Genomic DNA, 13,117 nt, shown 5'->3' on the forward strand with positions numbered 1-13,117 from the left:
GCTCAGTGTAACCATTTGCTAGTTGCGTAACTGCAGGCAAAATGCTTAACCTCTCTATTCCTCAATTTGCTTGTGTCTTCAATGTTTGAGGATAATATCTTTTAGTTCTGTGGTAAGGGTTAAAACTATATGCCTGGCATATAGTAAGACCTGTATAGTGTTAACTATTATTTTCAACATAGATGTCACTATTACTAGATTTCTGCTAATTTATATTTGAAATTTCTAAGGAAGGGATCGGTAAACTATAGCCTGCTGGCCAAATCTAGCCTGTGTCCTCTCTTTGTACAACACGAGAGCTGAGATTTTAAATGTTTAAAGAGTTGTAAGAAAAAAAAAATGCTACAGAGACCATCTGTGGCCCGCAAGACTTAAAACATTACTGTCTGGCCCTTTTTAGGAAGTTTGCCGTTCTCTGATCTAAGCAAATTTTAGTTTCTCGGAAGCCTTGCTTCTGAGATACATACATACTACAGATATGTATTATCTCAATTCAGTACTTCTCAAATCTTTTAGGTTTAAAAAAAAATGCTCGAATTGACATAAGAAAACACAAGCATATTTTTTACAGAAAATTGGGACCGTATATGAAGCAATGTGCTGTGTGTCCAATGTGTAGTTAATCTGCAATTCTATGAATAAATGTTATTCTGTTTTTTGTTTTTTTTTTTTTGGTAAGTAAACTTAGGTTTTACAGGTTTAAGTACCTTCCCTAAGTCAGTCAGTAGTGAATGTCACAACCACAGTTTGAACTCAGGTCTATCTTGCTGACTTCAAACTACTCTTAAATGCTATGTGCATAAATTACATTGCAAGGCCAGAACTCCTAAGTTTACATTCTGTAGAGCATGCATCCCATTTCACACAAATAAAGTGCAAATATAAGAATGGAATATCCTTCAAAAAGAACGAAATTTGCCTAGGAAGTCTTTTGCTCCATTTCGACTCAGGCTTTTCCTATACTAAGTCAATAATCTAGGCAAGCTTGTCCAACTTGCAGCCCAGGACAGCTTTGAAAGTGGCCCAACACAAATTCATAAACTTTCTAAAACATGAGATTGTTTTTGCAAATTTTTAAAGCTCATCAGCTATTTTATGGGTGACCCAAGACAATTATTCTTCTAGTGTGGCCCAGGGAAGCCAAAAGATTGGACACCTCGATCTAGGAGATATGTTTTGTATTTCCTATGTCCTTGATTACATTTCTGACCTCGTTGATGCCATTAATTTTTAAATATTTCTTCTTGTTTGATGATTAAAAATCCAATACTGAAAAATTAACTCAAATGTTGAAAAAGAACAGCCATGTTTGAAGCTTTAACCTAGCAGTTGTAACCTAACTGAATGTACCTCTTCCAACTGTAATTTTGCAGTCCACTTGAGGAAGGAATCCTTTTTAGGACTTACCTGAAACTATTTACTTGGTAGTTCCTCCACAAAATCAGGTTTATTTAAAAATATGAAGCTTTTTCCAGGCATGGTGGCTCATGCCTGTAATCTCAGCACTTTCAGAGGCTGAGGCAGGAGAATGGCTTGAACCCCGGAAAGACCAGCATGGGCAACATAGTGAGACCCCATCTCTACAAAAAAATCAAAAAATTAGCCGGGCATTGTGTCACGTGCCTATAGTCCCAGCTACAGGCTCACTGGCTGAAGTGGGAGGATTGCTAGAGCCCAGCAGGTTGAGGCTGCAGTTGTGATGTTGCACTGCTCTCCAGCCTGGGGCCCTGACTCAGAAATAATAATCTTAAAAATGCAGGTTTTAGGATAGCCATTCGCTTGAAAATTCTAAGTTGGAGAGCCTTTTGACAATGTATACCCATATTTCTCTTCTCTTTTTCCCTCCCCCTTTTAAGTTGTGAGATATAATTAACATACAATAAGCTGTACATATTTAAAGTGTTCAATTTTTAAAGTTTTAATATGTGTATCTTTGAAACCATCACCACAATCAAGATAGCAAAAATATCCATCATTCTTCAAAGTCACCTCGTATCTCCCTTTTAATCTCCATTCTGCTCCTCCCCAATCCCCAAGCAACCACTGATCTGCTTTCTGACACTGTATAGTTTGCATTTTCTACAATTCTAACAAATGGAAACTGTACAGTATATACTTTTTCCTAACTTCTTGCAGAAAGAGATTCATCCTTGTTGTTTGTATAGAATTAATTCTTTATTACTGAGCATTACTGTAAGTGTGTAGATATACCATAATTTTTTTAAAAAAATCCATCTGTTGATGGGGATTTGAGTTCTCAAACTTTTGGCTATTATAAATGCTATGACATGCTATGAACACTTGTTTGTGTACAAGTGTTTGCATGGAGATATGTATAGTCTAGAAATATATATATATATATACCATATATAACTCTAGACTATATATTTTATCTTGGATAAATAGCTAGGAATTGAATAACTGGATCATATGGTAAGTATATGTATAACTTTTATTGTATTTTTACTTTGGTATTTTTATTTATCAGAGTTATAGGAATTTGGAGGAGTACATGTGGTATTTCAATACATGTGTACAATGTGTAATGATCAAATCGGTGTAGTTGGGATGCCCATCACCCCAAACATTGTGTTTAACTTTTTTGTGTGTGTTTTGAGACGGAGTCTTGCTCTGTCGCCCAGGCTGGAGTGCAGTGGCATGATCTTGGCTCACTGCAACATCGGCCTGCGGGGTTCAAGCAATTCTCCTGCCTCAGCCTCCTGAGTAGCTGGGACTACAGGCATGTGGCACCATGCCTTGCTAATTTTTTATATTTTTAGTAGAGATGGGGTTTCACCATGCTGGCCAGGTTGGTCACGAACTCCAGATCTTGTGATCCACCTGCCTCAGCCTCCCAAAGTGCTGGGATTACAGGCGTGAGCCACTGTGCCTGCCCGTGTTTAACTTTTTAAGGAATTTCCACTCTTTTCCAAAGTGGGTGTGCTGTTTTACGTTTTCACCAGCAGTGTGCATCTTTTCTTCACATTTTCATCAAAATATGTAATGGTCGGTCTCTTTTAATTTTAGCCATTCTACCCTAGTAGTATCTCACTGTGTTTTTAATTTGCATTTTTCTAAACATGTTTTTCATGTGCTGATTTTCCATTATCATATCTTTGGTAAAGTCTACTTAAATACTTTGCCCATTTTTTTATTGGGTTACTTGTTTTCTTATTGAGTTTTGTGGGTTCTTTGTATATTATTGATACAAGTGCTTTATCAGGTATGTGATTTCCAAAATTTTTTCACTCAGTCTGTGGTTAAGCAGAAGTTTAAAATTTTTATGAAGTCTAGTTTATCATAATTTTCTTTGATGTATCATGTTTTTGGTGTCATATCTAAGAAACCTTTGCCTAATCCAAGGTCTCAAAGACTTTCTCCTATGTTTTCTGCCAATTTTATAAGTTTAGGTTTTTTTTTTTGAGACGGAGTCTCGCTCTGTCGCCCAGGCTGTAGTGCAGTGGCACGATCTCGGCTCACGGCAAGCTCCGCCTCCCGGGTTCACGCCATTCTCCTGCCTCAGCCTCCCGAGTAGCTGGGACTACAGGTGCCCACCACCACGCTCACCTAATTTTTTGTATTTTTAGTAGAGACGGGGTTTCACCATTTTAGCCAGGATGGTCTGGATCTCCTGACCTCGTGATCCACCCACCTCGGCCTCCCAAAGTGCTGGGATTACAGGCGTGAGCCACCATGCCCAGCCAAGTTTAGGTTTTACATACAGATGTATGATCCATTTTTAGTTAATACTTATATATAATACAAAACACGTTTATTCATCTTAAAACTATGGATGTCCAGTTATGCCAACACCATTTGTTGAAAAAATGATCTTTTCTCCATTGAATTGACTTTGTGTCTTTGTCAAAAATCAATTGACCGTATGTGAGTGGGCCTATTTCTGAACTCTCCATTCTAGCTCGTTGATCTTTTTGTCTCTTCACCATACACAGCCAGTTGTTCTTGATTACTAACATAGCTTTATAGTAATTCTCTCTAAATCAGGTAGCACGAGTCTTCCAACTTTGCTTTTTCAAAATTGTTTTAGCTATTCTAGTTCTTTTGCTTTTTCATGTAAGTTGTAGAATCATCTTGTTGATTCTTTTAAAGAATATTTGCAGGGCTTTTAATGGGAAGCGTGTTGGAAGATTTGACTTCTTTAGTCTTCCAATCAGTGAAAATGGCATGTCTCTTCACTTATTTAGGTCTTTTATTTCATCAGTGATTTGTATTTTTCAGTACACAGATATTGCCTGTTTTCTTAGACTTGTACTTAAAAAATTCCTGAAAATTTTGTTCTGTTGTAAGTTTCTATTTGTTCATAATAGTATATAGAAATGCAACTTATTTATATTAACATTGTATATTAACATTGCATCCCAGGACCTTTTGAAACTGATTTATTAGTTCTGGTAACTTTTTCATTCTTTATACAGTTATTTCTTCTTTTCCAATGTTTTCTGTTTCTTTGCTTGTTTCCCTAAGAGCTTTTTCTGCATCTACTAAGATGATTGAAGAGTTTTTGTTCTTTAGTCTATTAATATAGTGACTTACATTCATTTTAAAATGTTCGAACAACATTGCATTCCTGAGATAAACCTACTTAATCATGATGTAGTATTATTTTCATATATTCGACTTGCTGGTATTTGTTGAAGAATTTTGTGTCTATGTTTATGAGGAATATTGATCTGTTGTCTTTCTTCATGCATTTTTCTAATTTTGGTAACAAGATAATGCTAGCCTTATAAAATGAGTTGGGAAGTGTTTTTCTCCTCTTTATTTTCTTCTTTTTCCTCAAAATGTTTGTGTAGAATTGGTAGTTTCTTTTCCCTTAAATGTTTGGTACATATAAGAGGCTTAGGCCTGGTGGTGGTGTTTCTGGAGGTGTTTTAACTTGAATTCAATCTCATTCATAGGTATAGGAATATTCAGGATGTCTGTTTCTTCTTGAATGAATTTTGGTAGTTTTTCTTTTTTAAATACATTGTCTATTTCATCTAGGTTGTCACGTATGGCATAAAGTTGTTCGTAATATTTCCTTATTATCATTTTAATGTCATTAGGATCTGGTGTGTGTGTGTGTGTGTGTGTGTGTGTCTCCCAGGCTGGAGTGCAGTGGCACAATCTTGCATTCACAGCACCCTTTGCCTCCGGGGCAGGTTTAAGTGATTCTCCTGCCTCAGCCTCCTGGGTAGCTGGTATTTTTAGTAGAGAGGGGGTTTTGCCATGTTGGCCAGGCTGGTCTCGAACTCCTGACCCCTGAAGTGATCCACCTGCCTCAGCCTCCCAAAGTGCAGGGATTACAGGCGTGAGCCACTGCACCTGGCCTGTCATTAGGATCTGTAATCATATCCTTCTTTCAGTCCTACAATTGATAATTTCTGTTTTGTTTTCTTGTTCTTTTCAAAGTTTATTGCTTTTTTTTCACTATTGTTATCCTTTTCGTTTGGTTGATTTCTGCTTTCATTTTTGTTGTTTTCTTCTTTCTTGCTTAGGGGTTTTTCTTTTTTTTTTTTCTTCTTCTTCTTTTTTCATAGACAGGGTCTCACTCTGTTACCCAGGCTAGTCTCAAACTCCTGGGCTCAAGCAGTTCTCCTGCCTTGGCCTCCCCCAAATCCTGGGATTACAGGTGTGAACCATTGCACCCAGCTTTTTTTTTTTTAAGTTTATTAAGCTTAAAAAAGCTTAGATAATTGATGTAAGTTCCTTTTCTTCCAATATAAGCATTTCATGCTCTAAATTTTTCTCTAAATGCTGCCTTAGTGGCATTCTACAAGTTCTGATATGTTATCTTTTTATTTTTATTTCTTATTTTCCCTTTTCTCTTCTAACTCATGGGGTTTTTTTTGACCCATGGGTTATTTAATTTCTAAGGGTAGTGGGGGATTTTCCTGAGATTGTTTTGTTATTGATTCTCATTTAATTTTGTTGTGATATGAGAATATACTTTGTGTGGTTTCAATTCTTTTAAATTGGTGCAGTGAATTACATGGCCCAGAGTATGATCCATCTTGGTGTATGTTTTAATGATGTTGATTAATAATGTTGTTGAGGTCTTCTATATCCTTACTGGTTTTCTTTTCTTTTTTCCATCACGGCAAGAGTTCATCATGACTTACTGGTTTTCTATTTGTTTTATTGATTAATGAGAATGAAGTCTCCAACTGTTAATTGTGGGTTGTTTAGTCTTTGTCTTTATCAGTTTTGGCTTTGTATATTGTGAAGCTCTGTTGTTTTGTGCATACACATTTAATTTTATGTCTTTTTGGCGAAATTACCTCTTATTATTTAATGTCCCTCTTATTTCTGGTAATAATCCTTGTTTTGATGCCTACTTCGTTTGCTTTTAATATCACCACTGTAGCTTTTTTTTTTTTTTTTTTTTTTGAGAGGGAGTCTTGCTCTGTCGCCCAGGCTGGAGTGCAATGGCACGATCTCGGTTCACTGCAAGCTCTGCCTCCCAGGTTCATGCCATTCTCCTGCCTCAGCCTCCCGAGTAGCTGGGACTACAGGCACCCGCCACCATGCCCAGCTAATTTTTTTCTATTTTTAGTAGAGACGGGGTTTCGCCATGTTAGCTAGGATGGTCTCAATCTCTTAACCTCGTGATCCGCCTGCCTCGGCCTCCCAAAGTGCTGGGATTACAGGCTTGAGCCACCGCGCCCGGCCCACTGTAGCCTTTTATTAGTGTTTGCCTAATAGTAGTATAGCCACTCCAGCTTTAATTTGATTATTGTTGCTTTATTCTCCAATCTGATGATTTGTTATAATTGGTATGTTTATGTCATTTATCATTTAGTAATTGATATGGTCAGATATAAATCTATTTTTGGTTACCTTCTTTGTTTCTTTTCCTTTTGTTACACATTTTTTGCTAATTTTTAAATATGATTTCATATCGTATCCACAATTAGCTTATTTTTACAGGCTGAATATCCCTTACCCAAAATGTTTGGGATTAGGAGTGTTCAGATTTCAGATTTTTTCAGATTGTGGAATATTAGTATTGTAGTTATCAGTTGAGTATTTGCAGTCTGAACATCTGAAATCCAAAACACTCCCATCAGCATTTCCTTTGAGTTGTCATGTAAGGACTCAAAAAAATTCAGATTTTACAGCATTTGGATGTTCAGGTTGGGGTACTCAACCTGTACCTCTTTTCATTATTGTTTTAGCGTTTACTGTAGAATTTACAATATTCATCTATAGTTAATGACAGCCTCTCTTTAAATAATATATACTATTTTATTTATTTTATTTCACTAGGTTTTTGGGAAACAGGTGGTGTTTGGTTAATGAGATTTTGAATATATACTCTTTACTTATACAACTGTACACTCCCAATTCCTTCCTTCAAACTTTTGTCCAATTGTCAAGCATTTGTCATTGGCATATGCTATAAAGCCACAGTACATTGCTATTATTTTTGCTTTAGGAGTCAAGTGTCTTTCAGAGCAATTAAAAGTTAAATTCTTAACTGCTTCTGGAAATCGTCATTACTTTGCAAGTTTACCAAATTTTATATAGCATCCTTTCTGTTTGAAGAACTTTCTTTAATGTTTCTTGTACTGCTGGTTGGCTGCTACTGAATTTTTTCAGTTTTTGTCTTAAAAAGTTTTCATTATATCTTCATTTTCGAGGGATATATTTGCTGGGTATGGAATTATGTGTTGTTGTTTTTTTCTTTCTATATTCTTTGTATTCTGGTTTGCATAGTTTCTAATGAGACATGTCCTGTAATTCTCATCTTTGATTCTTTGTATGTATTGTGTCTCCTCACCCATCCCCTGCCTTTGGCCGCCTTCAAAATTTTCTCTTTATTTTGAATTTACTGCAGTTTCAATATGATGTGTCTAGGTGTGATTGTTTTTATTTTTATTTTAAAAATACAGATACTACCATTGAAAATCCACAGAAATATATTCATTCACCTAGAAACTCTTGTTTCTTACTACATTCTTCATGTAATAAACCAAAGGATGGAAGGGTGTATATTTTAGTACATTAGAAAAAGCTCATTTGTATATACTTGTTGAATTTTTCATGTGCACAAAGACCCACTGAAAGTATACACGAAAAACTAACACTGGTCGGGCGTGATGACTTATGCCTGTAATCCCAACACTTTGAGAGGACGAGGCAGACAGATCACTTGAGGTCAGGAGTTCGAGACCAGCCTGGGCAACATGGTGAAACTCCATCTCTACTAAAAATACAAAAATCAGCCAGGCGTGGCAGTACACATATGTAATCCCAGCTACTTGGGAGGCTGAGGCAGGAGAATCGCTTGAACCCAAGAGGCAGAGGTTGCAATGAGCCAGGATTGTGCCATTGCACTCCAGCGTGGGTGACAGAGCAAGACTCCATCTCAAAAAAAACAAACCAACAAAAAAAAACACACAAAGATTACATGTGGTACATGGGCTTTTGGTATAGGCAAACAACCTTGGGTCAGAATGGGATGAGTTTTCAAGGTATATTGTTTATATTATTTTAATTTTGTACCATGTAAATATATTACCTAGTTTAGAAAAAAATTTAAAGCAAATTTCCCCAAATGCATTAATGGGCCTTATTTTTTCCTTTGCCTAGTTTAATTATTTGATTAGAGTCTCAGTATTCTCTCATTTATAATACATATAGACAGTTACACATCCATATCTTCATATTTACACAATTTTAGAAAGTATTACATTTCCCTACAGCCTCACTCCATGGGAAGAGTATTGTTAACTGGCCATTGTGTTTTGACTCACCACTGGAAAAGAAAAATTAAACACACGTTTAACAACGCAGTTTTAAAACCTAACAAAGACCCAGTCCACAGACCCCATATATGTTACTGACTGCTGCTCAGGATGGTATTTTCATCCCTGAGAGATTGGAATGCTTTTTTATTTTTTGTTGTCAATGGGTTTTCTCTTGCCTCATTCCAATCTTACTATTTTTCTGCAAAGCTTGTTTCCCTAGTCCTGCTTTCATCCAGAATAAAAGTTCTTAAAAGCCTATTTCTATCATTAACTCCAGGCTTCACAATGAGAACAGTGAAAATATAGTTTCTTTTTCCTGAATCCCATAATTAGAACTACCTTGCAGTTCATATTGTGGACTTCTGTTCATTTTCTTCTCTCCAGCTCCAGCATTAGCTCATTTATCCAATCCTATGTTATCCCCAGTTGTCTCCACCTCCCCTCCACCCCCTAGAGTTACAGAGACCTCATATTACCAGGTGTTTGAACTACAGGAGTTATTGCTACATTTTGCTCCCCATTCCAGTCCAATTGTACCTGACAATATTCCAATTTCAAATCCATTAAGTATAAACTGTTTTAAGAATGGCAAAGTATAGGCTCAAAATAAAGGGATGGAGGAATATTTACCAAGCAAATGGAAAGAAAAATAAAGCAGGGGTTTCAATCCTAGTCTCTGATAAAACAGACTTTAACAATGATAAAAAAAAATACAAAGAAGGGCATTACATAATGGTAAAGAGATCAATGCAACAAGAAGAGCTAACTATCCTAAATATATATGCACCCAATACAGGAGCACCTAGATTCATAAGGTAAGTTCTTAGAGACCTACAAGGAGACTTAAGACTCCCACACAATAATAGTGGGATACTTTATCACCCAACTGCCAATATTATACAGATCAACAAGACAGAAAATTAACAAGGATATTCAGGACTTAAACTCCGCTCTGGACCAAGTGGACCTAATAGACATCTACAGAACTCTCCATCCCAAATCAACAGAATATACATTCTTCTCAGTGCCACATAGCATGTATTCTAGAATTGACCACATAATTGGAAGTAAAACACTCCTCAGCAAATGCAAAAGAACAGAAATCATAACAAACAGTCTCTCAGGCCACAGTGCAATCAAATTAGAACTCAGGATTAAGAAACTCACTGAAAACTGCACAACTACATGGAAACCGAACAACCTGCTCCTGAATGACTACTGGGTAAATAATGAAATTTGGGCAGAAATAAATAAGTTATTTTAAATCATTGAGAACAAAGACACAACGTACCAGAATCTGTGGGTCACAGCGAAAGCAGTGTTTAGAGGGAAATTTATAGCACTAAATGCCAACAGGAGATAGCGGGAAAGATCTAAAATCGACACTCTAACATCACAATTAAAAGAAGTAGAGAAGCAAGAGCAAACAAATTCAAAAGCTAGCAGAAGACAATAAATAACTAACATCAGAGCACACCTGAAGGAGATAGAGACACAAAAAACCCTTCAAAAAAATCAGTGAATCCAGGAGCTGGCTTTTTGGAAAGACTAACAAAACAGAGAGACCACTAGTCAGACTAATAAAGAAGAGAAAAGAGAAGAATCAAATAGACACAATAAAAAATGATAAAGGGGATATCACCACTGATCCCACAGAAATACAGACTACCATCAGAGAGTACTATAAACACCTCTATGCAAATAAACTAGAAAATTTAGAAGAAATGGATACATTCCTGGACACATACACCATCCCAAGACTAAACCAGGAATAAGTTGTATCCCTGAATAGACCAATAACAAATTCTGAAATTGAGGCAGTAATTAATAGCCTACCAACCAAAAAAAAAGCCCAGGACCAGATGGATTCACAGCCAAATTCTACCAAAGGTACAAAGAGGAGCTGGTACCATTCCTTCTGAAACTATTCCAAACAATAGAAAAAGAGGGACTCCTCCATAACTCATTTCATGATGCTAGCATCATCCTGATATGAAAACCTGGCAGAGACGAAACAAAAAAAGAAAATTTCAGGCCAATATCTTTGATGAACATCAATGTGAAAAATCCTCAATAAAATACTGGCAAACCGAATCCAGCAGCACATCAAAAAACTTAACCACCATGATCAAGTCGGCTTCATCCCTGGGATGTAAGGCTGGTTCAACATATGCAAATCAATAAACATAATCCATTACATAAACAGAACCAATGACAAAAACCACATGATTACCTCAACAAATGCAGAAAAAGTCCTTCAATAAAATTCAATACCCCTTCTTGCTAAAAACTCTCAATAAGCTAGGTACTGATTGAATGTATCTCAAAATAATAAGAGCTATTTATGACCAACCCATAGCCAATATCATACTGAATGGGCAAAAGCTGGAAGCATTCCCTTTGAAGACTGGCATAAGACAAGGAAGACCTCTCTTACCACTCCTATTCAACATAGCATTAGAAGTTCTAGCCAGGGCAATCAGGCAAGAGAAAGAAATAAAGTGTATTCAAATAGGAAGAGAGGAAGTCAAATTGTTTCTGTTTGCAGATGACATGACTGTGTATTTAGAAAAGCCCATCATCTCAGCCTGAAATCTCCTTAAGCTGATAAGCAACTTCAGCAAAGTCTCAGGATACAAAATCAGTGTGCAAAAATCACAAGCATTCCTATAGACCAATAGACAAACAGAGAGCCAAATCATGAGTGAACTCCCATTCACAATTACTACAAAAAGAATAAAGTACCTAGGAATAAAACTTACAAGGGATGTGAAGGACCTCTTCAAGGAGAACTACAAACCACTGCTCAAGGAAATAAGAGAGGACACAAACAAATGGAAAAACATTCCATGCTCATGGATAGGAAGAATCGATATCGTGAAAATGGCCACCATACCTCCCAAAGTAATGTATAGATTCAAGGCTATTCCCATCAAACTGCCATTGACTTTCTTCACAGAATTAGAAAAAACTACTTTAAATTTCATATGGAACGAAAAAAGAGCCCTATAGTCAAGACAATCCTAAGCAAAAAGAGCAAAGCTGGAGGCATCACGCTACCTGACTTCAAACTATACTACAAGGCTACAGTAGCCAAAACAGCATGGTACTCATACCAAAACAGATATACAGACAAATTGAACAGAAGAGAAGCGTCAGAAATAACACCACACATCTAAAACCATCTGATCTTTGACAAACCTGACAAAAACAAGCAATAGGGAAGGGATTCCCTATTTAATAAATGGTGTTGGGAAAACTGGCTAGCCATATGCAGAAAACTGAAACTGGACCTCTTCCTTATACCTTATACAAAAATTAACTCAAGATGGATTAAAGACTTAAACGTAAGACCTAAAACCATACAAACCTTAGAAGAAAACCTAGGCAATACCATTCAGGACATAGGCATGGGCAAAGACTTCATGACTAAAACACGAAAAGCAATGACAACAAAAGCAAAAACTGATGAATGGGATCTAATTAAAGTGCTTCTGCACAGCAAAAGAAACTATCATCAGAGTCAACAGGCAACCTACAGAATGGGAGAAAATTTTTGGAATCTATCCATCTGACAAAGGGCTAATATCCAGATTCTACAAGGAACTTAAACAAATTTACTAGGAAAAAAAAAAAAACTAACCCCATCAAAAAGTGGGCAAAGGATATGAGCAGACACTTCTCAAAGGAAGACATTTATGCAGCCAACAAACATATGAGAAAAAGCTCATCATCACTGGTCATTAGAGAAATGCAAATCAAAACCACAATAAGATACCATCTCATGCCAGTTAGAATGGTGATCATTAAAAAGTCAGGAAACAACAGATGCTGGAGAGAATGTGGAGAAATAGGAATGCTTTTACACTGTTGGTGGGAGTGTAAATTAGTTCCACCATTGTGGAAGACCGTGTGGCAATTCCTCAAGGATCTAGAACCAGAAATACCATTTGACCCAGCCATCCCATTACTGGGTATATACCCAAAGGATTATAAATCATCCTACTGTAAAGAGACATGCATACGTATGTTTATTGCAGCACTATTCACAATAGAGAAGACTTGGAAGCAACCCAAATGCCCATCAATGATAGACTGAATAAAGAACATATGGCACATATACACCATGGAATACTATGGAGCCATAAAAAGGATTAATTCACGTCCTTTGCAGGGACATGGATGAAGCTGGAAACCATCATTCTTAGCAAACTAACTCTGGAACAGAAAACCAAACACCACATGTTCAGACTCAGAAGTGGGAGTTGAAGAATGAGAACACATGGACACGGGGAGGGGAACATCACACACTGGGGCCTTCCAAGGGTTGAGGTGCTAGGGGAGGGATAGCATTAAAAGAAATA

Source organism: Pan troglodytes, chromosome 20, assembly GCF_028858775.2.
Source record: "Pan troglodytes isolate AG18354 chromosome 20, NHGRI_mPanTro3-v2.0_pri, whole genome shotgun sequence".
Lineage (NCBI taxonomy): Eukaryota > Metazoa > Chordata > Mammalia > Primates > Hominidae > Pan > Pan troglodytes.